The following is a 12725-nucleotide window of genomic DNA, read 5'->3' as shown; positions in this document are numbered from 1 at the left end:
TTGAGAGTTATCTCCAGAGAGTCCTTTGCGCCTTTGTTCCTGGGGATTTAATTTTTTTTTTTTTGTTTATTTATGTTTGAGAGACAGAGAGACAGAGGACAGAATGTGAGCAGGGGAGAGGCAGAGAGAGAGGGAAACAAAGAATCCGAAGCAGACTCCAGGCTCTGAGCTGTTGACACAGAGCCTAACACAGGGCTTGAACTCATGAACTACGAGTTAACCAACTGAGCCACCCAGGAGCCCTGTTCCTGGGGCTTTAGATGAAAATGTTTAGCATGGATATTTTCACTGTGTACAAAACAGTGGCTACTGGATCTCCTCTAGTGAGCTGTCCCATATACCAGGGAGCTGACAGCAAGGTGGGAGCCACTGGTGTTTCTCTTATGAAAAAAAAAAAAAGATTCTGAAGATAGGTGAGACAATACAGATAAAGAAAAAGATGTCAAGATATAAGAGGGCTGGTAGAATGGCTAAAATTAAAAGACTGACAATGTCAGGTGTTAATGAGGATGTGGAGCACCTGGAACTCTCAAACATTACCAATGGGAGCATAAACTGATAGAACCATTTTGGAAAACTATTAGGCAGGGTCTAAGAAAGTGAAACATACATCTACCTTTTGGCCCAGCAGTTCTCCTCCTAGGTATACATCAAGGAGAAATGAAAACATATCCACAAGTAGCCTTGTATAAAATGTGCATAGCAGTGAAAGAAAGAAAGAAAAAGGGAAAGAAAGAAGAAAGAAAGAAAGAAAGAAAGAAAGAAAGAAAGAAAGAAAAGGAAAGGAAAAAATATTGTGCATAGCAGCTTTATTTACAGTTGCTGAAAACTGGACATGACCTAAATATTAATCAACAGAAGAATGAGTAAGAAAAATTTATCACTATAAATCCATACAACCGAACACGACTCAGCAATAAAAAAGCACAAGTTGGGGCGCCTGAGTGGCTCAGTCGGTTGAGCGTCTGACTTCAGCTCAGATCATGATCTCACAGTCTGTGAGTTCGAGCCCCGCGTCGGGCTCTGTGCTGATGGCTCAGAGCCTGGAGCCTGCTTCGGATTCTGTGTCTCCCTCTCCCTCTGCCCCTTCCCTGCTCATGCTCTTTCTCTGTCTCCAAAATAAATAAAAACATTAAAAAAAAAAAAGCACAAGCTACTGACACATGCATCATTGTAGATGAATTTGAAAACATCATGCTGGGCAGAAGGAACCAAACCACAAAGAGTACATACTATGTACATACTGTATGATTCCATTTATATGAAACTCATGAACAGGTAAATCTAACATATGGTGATAGAAATCAGATCAGTAGTTGCCTCAAGGTGGGGGATTACTAGAAAAGAGTATGAGGCCCTTTCTAGGATAATGAAAATATGCAGTATCTTGACTACAATGATCATAATATGATAATATGTAACATGTTAATACATTTTGTCAAAATTTACTGAACGTACTGACCTATGCAGTTTACTGTATATAAATTATATCTCAGTAAAGTAAACCAATAAGTATCAGGGCTAAAACAATTACTCCACCAAGAGCAAGGGAACAGAGTCATCAAATGCATATCAGAGAAAAAATGCTTTCATCGTGGTCCCAGATCATAAAACAGTCAGGGACGATGTACAGCAGAAAGAAAAAGAGTATGAGGAAGGTGTAGGTCATGGCAACAAGGCTGGTCATGAGCAGGCAGTCCCCATGAAGGTGTAGCACTGGAGGGCAGGGGTGACCATCGTACAGTGGAGAGGGTGGCAGATGGCCACGTAGCGGTCATAGGCCATTATGGCCAGGAGAAAGATGTCCATGTCCCCGAAAGTCAAGAAGAAGTAGAGCTGGACCAAGCATCCCGCATAGGAAATGGACCTGCTCTGGGTCTGGATATTCACCAGGGCCTGGGGCACGGTGGTGGAGGTGAAAAGGATGTCAGCACAGGACAGGCTGGCGAGGAAGAAGTACATGGGTGTGTGAAGACGTGCGTCAGTGCCAATGACCAGAATGAAGGTTCCCGGCCACGGTGACCACATACGTCTGCAGGAACAGCAGGAACAGGATGCACTGCTGTTCTGGCCGCTCTGAGAGTCCCCAGAGGAGGAACTCCAAGATGCTGGTCTGGTTCCCTCCTGCCATGAGCCCAGAAGCTAGAGAAAGAGATCTCCACTGAGACCCACGAAAACTCTAAGCATATTTCCGTATATATTAGCAATATCCCTGCAATTCAGGTTAAAGGAAAATAATTTTTTGAACTCCTTATTTAAATCCCAGTTACTTAATATACAGTGTAATATTAGTTTCAAGTGTACAATTTAGTGATTCAACACTTACATACAACACTTGGTGCTCACCCTCAATACCCATCACCTATTTAACCCATCCCCCAGCCATGCCTATCATTTGATAATCATCAATTTGTTCTCTCTAGTTAAGATTCTGTTTCTTAGTTTGCCTCTCTCCTCCCCCTGCCCCCCGCAATCTGGTTGGTTATTTTGTTTCTCAAATTCTACATATGAGTAAAATCATATGATAATTGTCTTTCTCTGACTGACTTATTTTGCTTAGAATAATACTCCTAGCTCCACCCATGTCATTGCAAATGGCAAGGTTTCAATTTTCTTGATGGCTGGGTAATATTCCATTGTACACATATACCACTTCTTCTTTATCCATTCGACGGCGGATGGACATTCAATGGCTGATGGACAGGCTCTTTCCATAATTTAGCTACTGTAGACAATGCTGCTATAAACATCTGGGTGCATGTATCCCTTTAAGTTAGTATTTTTGTATTCTTTGGGTAAATATCTAGTAGTGGCGAGATCATAGGATAGTTCTATTTTTAACTTTTTGATGAACCTCCATACTGTTTTCCAGAGCAGCTGCACCAGTTTGCATTCCCACCAACACTGCAAGAGTGTTCCTGTTTCTCCACATCCTCGCCAACACCTATTGTTTCTTGTATTGATTTTAGCCATTCTCACAGGTGTGAGGTAATATCTCAGTGTAGTTTTGATTTGTATTTCCCTGATGGTAGGTGATGATGAACATCTGTTCTGTATGTTGGCTGTTGGCTATCTGTATGTTTTCTTTGGAGCGATGTCTGTTCATGTGTTCTTCCATTTTCTATTTATTTATTTATTTATTTTATTTTTTATTTTTTTTGAGACAGAGAGAGAGAGAAAGAGATAGAGAGAACTTGAGCAGGGGAAGGGCAGAGGGAGAGAGACGGGAGGTTTGAGAGAGAGAGAGAGAGAGAGAGAGAGAGAGAATCTTAAGCAGGCTCCATGCCCGGCACAGAACCTGACATGAGGCTCAAACTCACGACCATGAGATCATGATCTGAGCCAAAATCAAAACTCAGACACTCAACTTACTGAGCTACCCAGGTCTTCTGCCATTTTTAAATTGGATTATGTGTTTTTGGATAAGTTCTTGATATATTTTGGATACTAACCCTTTATCAGATATATCATTTGCAAATATCTTCTCCCATTCTGTAGGTTCATTTTAGTTTTGTTGATTGTTTCCTTTTCTGTGCAGAAGCGTTTTATTTTGATGAAGTCCAACAAATTGGACAACTTCAAGAAATGGATACATTCCTAGAAACAAATAAAATGTCAAAACTGTAACAGAAAGAAATAGAAAACTTGAACAGACTGATGACCAGCAAAGAAATTGAATCAGTAACAAAAATACCCCAACAAACAAAAGTCCAGGGCCAGATGGCTTCACAGGTGAATTCTACCAAACATGTAAGGAAGAATTAACAGCTACTCTCCTAAAACTATTCCAAAAAATAGAAGAGGAAGGAAATCTTTCAAATTCATTCTATGAGTCTCACTAAAGTCTCACTTAAAAAAGAGAACTACAAGCCAATATCCTTGATGAACATGGATGCAAAAGTTCTCAATGAAATACTAGCAAACCCAATCCAACAGTACATTAAAAGAACCATTCATCACGATCAAGTGGGATTTATTCCTAGGTTTCAAAGGTGGTTCAATATTCACAAATCAATCAACATGATACACCACATTAATAAGAGAGCAGTATTATCATTTCAGTAGGTACAAAAAAGGCATTTGACAAGGCACAACATCCATTCATTACAAAAACCTCCAATGAAGTAAGTTTAATAAAGGTCATATACAAAAAACCCACAGCAAATATCATCCTAAATGGGGGAAAACAGAGCTTTTTCCCTAAGGTCAGGAACAATACAGGAAGATCCACTCTCACCATTGCTATTTAACGTAGTACTGGAGGGGCCTGGGTGACTCCGTGAGTTAAGCCTCTGAATTTGGATCAGGTCATGATCTCACAGTTTGTGAGTTTCAGCCCCGCATTGGGCTCTGTGCTGACAGCTCAGAGCCTGGAGTCTACTGCCAGTTCTGTGTCTCCCTCTCCTTCCCCTTCCCTGCTCATGCTCTGCCTCTGCCTCTGCCTCTGTCTCCCTCTCTCTCTCTCTCTCTCAAAAATAAACATAAAAAAGTTAACATAGTACTGAAGTCCTAGCCACAGCAACCAGACAACAAAAAGAAATAAAAGGCACCCAATTGGCAAGGAAGAAGTCAAACTTTCACTATTTCCAGATAACTTGATACTCCATATAGAAAACCCAAAAGATTTTCCCAAAAAATTGCTAGAACTGATACACAAATTCAGTAAAGTCACAGGATACAAAATCAATGTACAGAAATCTGTTGCATTTCTATACACAAATAATGAAGCAGCAGAAAAAGAAATTAAGAAATCAATCCCATTTACAATTGCACCAAAAACCATAAGATCCCTAGGAATAAACCTAACCAAAGAGGTGAAAGACCTGTACTCTGAAAACTATGAAACACTGATGCAAGAAGCTGAAGAAGACACAAAGAAATAGAAAGACATTCCATGCTCACGGAGTAGAAGAACAAATATTGTTAAAATGCCCATACTACCAAAAGAAATCTACGCATTTAATGCAATCCCTAACAAAATACCAACAGCATTTTTCACAGAGCTAGAACAATCCCAAACTTCGTATGGAAACACAAAAGACCTCGAATAGCCAAAGCAACCTTGAAAAAGGAAAGCAAAGCTGGAGGCATCTCAATTCCTGACTTCAAGTCATATTACAAAGCTGTAGTAATCAAAACAATATGGTACGGGAACAAGAATAGACACACATTTCAAAGGGAGAAGGACAGAAAACCAAGAAATGAACCCATTTCGACTATACTTCAAAAACGCAGGAAAGAATATCCAATGGGAAAAAAGCAGTCTCCTCAACAAATGGTGTCAGGAAAACTTGACAGCCACATGCAGGAGAACGAAACTGGACCCCTTTCTTACACTGTACACAAAAATAAATTCAAAATGGATTAAAGACCTAAATGTGAGGCATGAAACAATTAAAATCCTAGAAGAGAACACAGGCGGTAACGTCTTTGACCTCAACCATAGCAACTTCTTACCGGTTATGCCTCCTCTGATAAGGTCAACAAATGAGTTTATTTACTGAGCATCATCTCCCTGCAAAGCTCTGTGTTGACACTGCCAGGAATGTAGACACAGTCCTGTACCAGAAACTTCTCCCTTCTTTCTAACCTGAACGTATTCTGCTATAGTTTCTTCTCTTTCCCTGATTCACTGAGTAGGAAACACTTGGATGCTTTGGCCAAACTGTTGCAGAGAAGAATGGCAATAAAACAAAAATTGACATACCTGGGGAAAATCGACTGGCCAAGAGTACTTCAGAAGGCACATTTGGTTCAGTTCTCAACCCTGTAGCCTCAGAAACCTGTGTCAAGGGCAGATCCCACTAACCAAGCTTCAGGTAGGGACAGATAGAAACCAGAAGAACCCCATTCCCCATGCCTGATAAACAGAACTTAAAGGTAGAAGAGAGATTCTGCTGGCACTAGATCCTCTGCCTCTAGACAAGCTATATCAGAGTGTTGCTTGATGAACACAGTCAGATTGTACTGTTTCATTGGAGCCCTCTGCTTACTATAAGGAGAACTTGGTGAAGGAAAGGGTCGTGCCAAGCCTGACAAGTTATTATCCTCTCTTCCAGTCAATGCTTCCAAAGGCACTGCTAGCACTGCTCTTGGAAGACCCAGTTTTCCCCTGGATTTGCCTGGTCGACCTACTCCTTTCTGTTCTGTTTCTCCAAACAGGGTTTACCACAACCAATTAGCTTTCACTTACGAACTTAAAGCCCCGTACAATCCTACCTCCCTAAGATTCCCCCCAGGTCACCTTAATTTGGTTGGAAGGTTTCCAAAATTCTTCAAAGACAGTTTTACAACTAATCTCTTGATATACTTAAGCATGTGGCTGATTACATAATTTGTGTGCGGATTTTACTTATTTAACTCTCAAAGGGCAAACTTACTTCAAAGTTCACGGAGAGATCCATCAGCTCAGCCTGTGTCTAATATATTGATGATATCCCTCTACTTTTTCTTCTTCAAAAAGAAATAAATTCTCATGGTGATAATAATGTAAGCTCTCTGGGAGAAGAGATTTTGGTCTTTTTCCTGCTGTATCTCCAACACCCATACCCTTGTTCCTAGCACAAGGTAGCTCAATAAACATTTGTTGGTTGAATGAATGAATGAATGAACGAGTGAATACATGATCTATCCCGTCAGATTGGCTTGGTTTCCCAGACGATTGCCAGAGACAGAATTTAGCCCAACTTCTTTGTCTCGGGGTGTCTTTAATCACGTAGTGAACTTTCTCATTGTACTTACCTACTTAAGTCATCTACATTGAGATCTAGTTCTTCACGTCTGTCACATCTTGTCAGCTCCTTTGGGTTACAATTTCACTGTGTTCCGTATGTTCTTTCTGAAGCAGCATGTTTTCTCCCCACTTTACGCCTGTGGTGTTGGTGATTTCAAACATGCACTTTTTCTTCCAATGCTAAATAAAATGGCATGCAGGGGAGCCCCTGTCCTGTGCCTGCTTATGAGGACCTGACATTGTTCGGAAACATGACATCCATTTTATGCCAGTTCACATATTTCCAGCTCTTTACAATTTTAAGTTTCTAAGTGGTATGAGTTCTTAAAACATACCTTTATTTCCTTGTTTCCATGAGGAAGACCCTCATGATTTCTGACCACTTGATAGTATTTCTTTGATCTGTTCTCCAAGAAACTTTGATTTCTATATTCCGCGTTTTCTACCCCTAATAGTATGCTTTGTGCTATGACTTTCAGAGATACTAATACAGGTTCCTTACTCTATGATTACAGGGGACTCTTCATTTAAGCAGCAGTTCAGGAAGCAGGTATACATAGTCTAAAATGTTGGACTTATTTGGAATCTTCTGGGCTAGAAGATATAAAGATTGCCTTAAGAAGAGAGTGTGGGGCGCCTGGGTGGCTCAGTTAAGTGTCCGACTTTGCCTCAGGTCACGATCTTGCGGTTTGTGAGTTTGGGCCCCATGTCAGGCTCTGTGCTGACAGCTCAGAGACTGCAGCCTGCTTCAGATTTTGTGTCCTCCTCTCTCTCTACCCCTCCCCTGCTCGTGCTCTATCTCTATCTCTCAACAGTAAATAAGTGTTAAAAATTTTTAAGAAGACAGTGCAATATTCACGCAAAATATTTGGCCCACGTTTACAAATTCTAGCATTCTCATGGCCAGAGCCATAATGCATACTACAGTATCTTAAGAAACTCTTTACGTTTATTCATAACAAACTAAATGTGTTCTTAATTTAACAATATTAAAATACCAAGCCAACACTCCTAATTTTATTTTTAACATAAAATAAGATAAAGTATATTCGAACATAAGAACTTACTCAGTATAAATTCTCGCCCTATAACATTTCCAGCTGTACATAAACTCTTCAGAACAGGAAGGTACTTAAAAGAATCCACAGTGGAAATTCAACAAGCAGAGTCCAAGACTCCTGGAGATGCTGACTTTCACATATTTCTAAAATGGCAATCAAGTGTCCAGTTGTGTGGAAAGTTGACCTGGCATCTGAGGTCCCTCCTCTAGACTCAGGATTTACACTCTTTCGAAATACAATTAAATTGATGGAGGGAGGTGGGTGGGAAACAGGCTAGACAGGTGAAGGGTATTAAGGAGGGCACGTATTGGGATGAGCACTGGGTGTTGTATGTAAGTGATGAATCACTGAATTCCACTTCTGAAACCAATGTTGTACTGTATGTTAGCTAACTAGGATTTAACTAAAAAAAAACCACAATAAGTCAAAATAGGCCTTTAATCCTTCATAAAGATAATTTATAATTTTAGCATCTTTATATTCCCCTAAATAAGAATTAACACAAAGTAATGTGATAATTCTCTTTAAAAAATAATAACAATGCTAATAATTGCACAGTATAACTTCTCACTCTACTTTAGAAAAAATATGAGTATCACAATTATGCAAATTTTTAGACTTCACTTTGGTGAAGTATAAAACTTGAAGTATAAAAACTTGGTATTTTACATATATCTACATATCAATTTACATATATTTAATTTACATGTTAATTTACATATATTTAAATATAAAATAAATATTATATTATTAAGCCACAATACATAATATAAGTATTACATGAATGTTTAAACACAAAATTACGTTATTAAATCATAATAACGTGAATATTATAATACATTTTCAAATGTAACCTATACGCCTTTTTGCGTTCACTTGGCACAGTGTATCTTTGGAAATTCCTCCACAAGTCAGTTCAAACCGATGTGAAACCTGATGATATTTACCCTATATTTATTCATTTGTCAGAGAATTATAACTATGCTAATATAAAAAGAAAACTTGTTTTCAGTGGTTTACACTGAAGAAAAAGTACAAACTTCAAATGCCTCATTTTACAGCTTAGTGCTTGTCAGGTGCAAGGGCCAAGTCAGAACAAAACCCCGACTTGGAGTTGCCTATATTGGGCTGGAACAAGGCAGGTAAACGTAGGTGAGCACAGCTATACCTCATGTGATTGTAGAGAAATGCACTCAACAGTCAAAGGAAGTGAACAGGTTCTATCTTCCCCAGAGACAAAAATGAAGAATAAAAAAGTTAACACTAAAAATCATAATAGTATTTCACTATTATGAAATAGAGAAAGCACATTCACCACTGCTGGTGGCTGTGTAGTTAGTAAAAAGGCTTGCTTGATGAATTCCTTCCCTACATTTATCAGGAGTTAGAGAAATGTTCACCTCTTTGACCTTGGACTTTCTCTGTGGGGTCTTAGGAAAGCAGCAAGGAGGAAAAAAGGCCTGAGTTGACATACCTTCCTTAATAATTTGTTCAAAGTTAGGATGATAATTAAATAACTTGTGGCATGTTCATTTTATGGGATGTGTAGTTATTAACATGAATATCATGTGGTTTATTTTTTTAACTTAAGGTCTGTGGTTGAAAAGGAAAAAATGCTCAGCCTTGTGTATGTGTTGGAGGGACAAATACAACGAAAATACTTGCTTCGCTAGAAGATAAAATCCTTTGCCAATATCTCTACATATTTCCTTTATACTTATATTCTCTTTGTACTAAAAAAACACATTAAAAAAACTTTATTTGTATTTATGTGTGTGGATGGATAGATGGTGGATGATGGATGGATGGATGGATGGATGGATGGATGGATATGGGTTTGTATGAGCTGAGACAACAGCATGGAACCTGACTGTCAAAACTGACTACCTCATAGCGGTGGGATATGGGAAGAGGTCGGGAGAGATTAGTTTTTTCTTTATACATCTCTATATTTTTTAATTTTTTATAACAGGTAAATGTTACCCTTAGAGTAGGGGAAAAATCAAATAAAGAAAATTTAAAGGTGAGGAGGAGAATGAACAAGAACATTTTTTATTTTTAAGAAAAAATAAATTTGAAAAGAAAAGTGGCACTTAATAGCACTGAACCATACACGTGAACACAGTTAAGATGCGGTAAACATAGGAGTGCATATATCCTTTTGAACCAGTGTTTTGATTTTCTTTGGGGAAAATACCCAGGAGTGGGATTACTAGATATATGATAGTTCTATTTTTAACCTTTTGAGGAACTTCCATACTATTTTCCACAGTAGCTGCACCACGTTGCATTCTCACCAACAGGGCTCAAGCGTTCCTTTTTCTCCACATCTTCACTGACACTTAATTGTTTCTTATGCTTTTTCTATTAGCCATTCTGACTGTGTAAAGTTGATATCTCACTGTGATTTTAACTTGCATTTCTCTGATGATTGGTGATCTTGAGCATCTTTGCATGTGTATGTTGCCTATCTGTATGTCCTCTTTGGAAAAATGTTCATTCGGGTTCCCTGCCCATTTTTTAAGTGGATTATTTGTTTTGGGTTATTGTGGGTTTTGGTTGTGTTTTGTTTGTTTTTATTTTTGGTGTTGAGCTCTATAAGTTCTTTATATATTTTGGATGAACCCCTTATTAGACATATTATTTGCAAATACCTTCTCCCATTCACTAGGTTGTCTCTTGTTTTGTTGATAATTTCCTTTGCTGTGAACCCCTCTGTTTATTGCAGCATTATTTACAACAGGAAACAACCCAAGTATCCATCAGTAGATGAATGGAAAAGTAAGATGTGTTATATATGTACAATAGAATATTACTAGCCATAAAAAAGAACAAAATCTTGCCATTTGCAACAACATGGATGGACCTAGAGGGTATAAAACTAAGTGAAATAAGTCAGAGAAAGACAAATACCATATGGTTTCCTTCAGATGTAGAATTTTTTGTCTCTGAGAGAGAGAGAGAAGCAGAGGAAGAGGGAGAGAGAGAATCCCAAGCAGGCTCCACACCCAGCACAGAGCCTGATGTGGGGCTCAATCTCATGACCGTGACCTGAGCTGAAATCAAGAGTTGGACACTCAACCAACGGAGCCACCCAGGCACCCCTCATATGTGGAACTTAAGAAACAAAATAAATGAACAAAGAAAAAAGAGATAAGCAAAAAAACAGACTATTAAATACAGAGGACAAACTGGTGGTTGCCAGAGGGGAGGTGAGTGGAGGGATGGGTGAAAAGGAGAAAATAAGATTGAGTACACTTATCTTGACGAGTACTGAGAAATGTAGAAAATTATTGAATCGTTACATTGTACACCTGAAACTAATACTGTGTTAATTATACTTGGATTCTTAAAAGTAATTAAAAATGATTAAGATGGGGAAGCCTGGGTGGCTCAGTTGGTTAAGTGTCCAACTCTTGTTTTTGGCTCAGGTCATAGTCTCACAGTTTTGTGAGTTTTGAGCCCTGAGTCAGGCTCTGTGCTGACAATGTGGAACCTGCTTAGAATTCTCTGTCTCCCTCTCTCTCTGCTCTTCCCCTGCTCAGGCTCTCTCTCTCTCTCTCTCTCTCTCTCTCTCTCTCTAAGTAAATAAATAAACCTTTAAAAAATGGTTAACATGGTAAATTTTATATGTATTTTACCACAATAAAAACTTTTTGGAAAAAAGAAAAGAAAATCATGCCATAGGAATTTAGAGCCAGCAAGTCTCTGAAGAATCCCTTTGATTTAGTTGTTGCCATTTTTCCTTGGCAGCCATGTTTCCATTGTGCAGTATGGAATGTTAAACAATTGTTAAACAATAGGAGCACAGTGAATAGAACAACATATTATCACATGCTGTAACAACATGCTATTCTTAGGACATTAGTCATTATCCCAGGATCTATTTGAAACAGCTACTAGGAACATGAAGACAGTACCTTTTTTAGTGAGCAACAGTCATTTCATGTGTATCAGCAAAATGGAAAAATTCAAGGTGCCTTCCTTAAAAGAAAATCCAGGTCAGGAGGGTGCAAGAACAAACCCTAAGACACTTAGCACATAGTAAGAATGGCCAAGGGGTAATAACTGTCACAGCCAACATGTAGCCTGTGGTTGCTGTGTGCTGGGCACTGTTCCAAAGGCTTTGTGTTCCTTGTAGCATCCCTATAAAATAGGTTCTATTATTATTATTATTATTATTATTATTATTATTACTATTATTATTATTTGAGAGAGAGAGGGAGGTTGGGAGGGAGGGAGCGCGAGTCGAGGAGGTGCAGAGGAAGAGGGAGAGAGAGAATCCCAAGCAGGCTCTACACCAGCACTGGGCCTGACATGGGGCTCGATCTCACAACCGTGAGATCATGACCTAAGCTAAAATCAAAAGTCAAAGTCTTAACCAACTGAGCCACCCAGGCACCCTCAAGTAGTTTCTATTATTTTCCCATTTTAAAGGTGAGATACTGAAGTACAGAAAATTTGACTAACTTCCTCAAGGTCTCACAGCAAGAAGGGCAGGATCATGCCGGAGACCCTGGGACATGGGTGCATGGACCTTCTCCCCTATTGGAAACTTGTACAGGTAGCCTTTCCCTTCCATTGTATTTCCCGGGGCCCCTCTGCATGTACCATGCTCCCTAGATCCCTGGGTTTTCCCACACTGCCCTCCCACACACCCATATCCTCCCATTCTTCTGCTCCATTTAAATCCCACTTTCTCCCAGGTATACTCTCTGAACACCCAAGCCATTGGCACAACTTCTACTCTGAGCCCCACGGGCACACACTGCCCAGCATTGTACTGCCTGTGCCCAAGCCTCCCTCCCCAGACCTGAATGTTAACTATCCAGGGCCCATCCATATGTTCCATTCTCTAACATGAAGGGATCCTCAGACTCTGTCAGTTCACCCTTCTCCATTTACTGATGGGGAAACCGAGGCCCAGAGTG

General features: G+C 39.4%; 1 protein-coding gene and 1 long non-coding RNA gene across 7 annotated transcripts in view; one reads left to right on the top strand and one right to left on the bottom strand.

Annotated features, from left to right (window-relative positions):
* LOC122206469 (olfactory receptor 1L4-like) overlaps window positions 1–12725 on the top strand; it is a 47804-nt gene that overhangs the window by 3057 nt on the left and 32022 nt on the right. For 2 of the 4 annotated variants that reach the window (XM_042915678.1, XM_042915675.1), the window contains exon 3: window positions 12232–12358. The gene's annotated coding sequence lies outside the window, so the exon portion shown is untranslated. Of the gene's footprint in view, window positions 1–11726; window positions 11796–12231; window positions 12359–12725 lie in introns of those variants that run through there. The other 2 variants (XM_042915676.1, XM_042915677.1) reach the window with 2 other exon arrangements.
* The window catches only part of LOC122206473, a 28029-nt gene that overhangs the window by 8336 nt on the left and 6968 nt on the right, over window positions 1–12725 (bottom strand). The window contains exons 3-4 of one of the 3 annotated variants that reach the window (XR_006196472.1): window positions 11715–11778; window positions 1573–2142 (exon numbers count right to left, since the gene is read on the bottom strand). This is a non-coding gene — a long non-coding RNA (uncharacterized LOC122206473). The other 2 variants (XR_006196473.1, XR_006196474.1) reach the window with 2 other exon arrangements.

The sequence above is a fragment of the Panthera leo genome, chromosome E1 (genome assembly GCF_018350215.1).
Source record: "Panthera leo isolate Ple1 chromosome E1, P.leo_Ple1_pat1.1, whole genome shotgun sequence".
NCBI classification, from domain to species: Eukaryota; Metazoa; Chordata; class Mammalia; order Carnivora; family Felidae; genus Panthera; species Panthera leo.
The sequence above is the reverse complement of the archived record's forward strand: the minus strand, read 5'-3'. Positions and strand labels throughout refer to the sequence as shown.